This window comes from Furipterus horrens, unplaced genomic scaffold (assembly GCF_987537825.1).
Source record: "Furipterus horrens unplaced genomic scaffold, mFurHor1.1.pri manual_scaffold_8, whole genome shotgun sequence".
Lineage (NCBI taxonomy): Eukaryota > Metazoa > Chordata > Mammalia > Chiroptera > Furipteridae > Furipterus > Furipterus horrens.
In genome coordinates this window covers 59,334,078-59,336,067 of record NW_028327178.1, presented here as the reverse complement: position 1 = coordinate 59,336,067, position 1,990 = coordinate 59,334,078, and the positions used below count along the sequence as shown (strand labels likewise).

At 41.3% G+C, this 1,990-nt stretch overlaps 1 pseudogene; it reads right to left on the bottom strand.

Moving 5' to 3' along the window:
* Positions 1–989: 989 nt before the first annotated feature.
* Positions 990–1,634, bottom strand: LOC150003002 (high mobility group protein B1 pseudogene; annotated as a pseudogene).
* Between the last annotated feature and the right edge of the window lie 356 nt (positions 1,635–1,990).

Genomic DNA, 1,990 nt, shown 5'->3' with positions numbered 1-1,990 from the left:
TAGTGTTGAAGAAAACAGGTCTTTATTTATAATATTCCAACCTGGGGGATGAGGGCTGTGAGCACTCCTGCTCCAGAAAGTCCAGAAAGTCCAGGTCTGCAAAGCAGAGTCCTTGAATGCTTTGGAGTCAGCTGAAGTTGCCACAATCAAAAGAGCAGCATGTCTGCCTTTTTCCTAGCCTAGGCCGCATGGCTGAATTATTCCTATGAACTGCATAGCTGCTCCTTCCTTCTCTCAGATCTCATGGCTCTCTCCCTCCTTTCAAAACCCTGTGGTCCTCTGCTTTTCCTTCTTTCAAACCACATGGCTTTCCTCTTGCTTAATGGCTGCTGCCTTATTTTTAAATCCCCGACCATGGCCTGTGATGCAGTGGCCATTAGCAGAAACTTGCACAGGCCTGGTAAGCTCTTTTATCACCATTCTATGGTCAAAACCCGTCCCATCTCTTTGGCACCGTGGAAGGCCACGGCCATTTGCATAACTAAGATACTAGTTATTGGCCATAGATATACAAAGGCATTTCTTCCTTTTCTTCTTTTTTAAATAAAAAAATTGTATTTGCTTAGAAGCATTCAGAGTGTCAACAAAACAGCTGCAACTTTTTTGCAATTACAGAGTATTATTCAGTTAACAGAACAATTATTTTGTATAAGCTGCATCAGAGACAAATGAAGATGAAAACCTACCATACCCATATATAACTGATTTGTGCTGTGCACCAACAAGAACCTGCTTTAAACTTCCATGCCAATTTACAACCCCCTTACTGTACCAGGCAAGGTTAGTGGCTATTGAAAATACCACCAGGACAGTGCTATCTAAAGACACATTCAGTAGTGTGTTAACTATACAAAAAAAAGACACTACAGTTTAAAAACAAATCTTAAACAGCCTTACATTTCCATTTTTTTCTTTAAAAGGAGTGAGTTATGTACAGGGGGGTTAGATGTTTTATAGACAAGGAAAGAAAATGTGTTATAACCAACTTATTATTCATCATCTTCTTCTTCATTTTCATCTTCTTCATCTTCCTCCTTCTCCTCTTCCTCATCCTCCTCATCCTCTTCATCTTCCTCCTCTTCCTTTTTTTTTCTTGCTTTTTTCAGCCTGGACAACTCCCTTTTTTGCAGCAGCAGGCTTTCCTTTAGCTCAATATGCAGCAATATCTTTTTCATATTTCTCCTTCAGCTTAGCAGCCTTCTTTTTGTAAGGCTGCTTGTCATCTGCAGCAGTGTTATTCCACATCTCTCCCAGCTTCTTTGCAACATCACCAATGGATAGGCCAGGATGTTCTCCTTTGATTTTGGGGCAATACTCAGAACAAAACAAGAAAAAGGCTGAAGGAGGCCTCTTGGGTGCATTGAGATCCTTGAACTTCTTTTTTGTTTCCCTTTTAGGAGAAATATAAGTTTTCATTTCTCGTTCATAACGGACCTTGTCTGTCTTTGCCATGTCTTCAAATTTTCCTTTTTCTTTAGCATAGTCTTCCACCTCTCTGAACACTTCTTAGAAAACTCTGAGAAGTTGACTGAAGCATCTGAGTGCTTCTTCTTGTGCTCCTCCCAGCAAGTTTGCACAAAGAAAGCATATGATGACATTTTGCCTCTTGGCTTCTTAGGATCTCCTTTGCCCATATTTGATTACTTTTCCCCAGCAAGCACAGAGTCACCTAGTGCCCATCCGGCTTGCACTTGCCCCGGTGCTGTCTCTATGGAGCTCAATATACTGCAATGGCTGTGAGAGCGGTAGCCAGACACAGCCTCTTCACTCTCTCTGCTCTGTAACATATAATGAAGGCATTTCTTAGGAAAAATGTCTGTGCTTCATTGAGTCCCATCCCCTATTCCCCAAGCCATGGACTGTGGGGAGTTTTGGGGATGGCCTTCTTTCACCCCGTAACAATAACATAACTACTAAGTCAGTCAATACAGTAGATAAAAGCAGTGATATATTTGGGTGTCATTTAATCACAAGGTATTTTTGGTGCTGT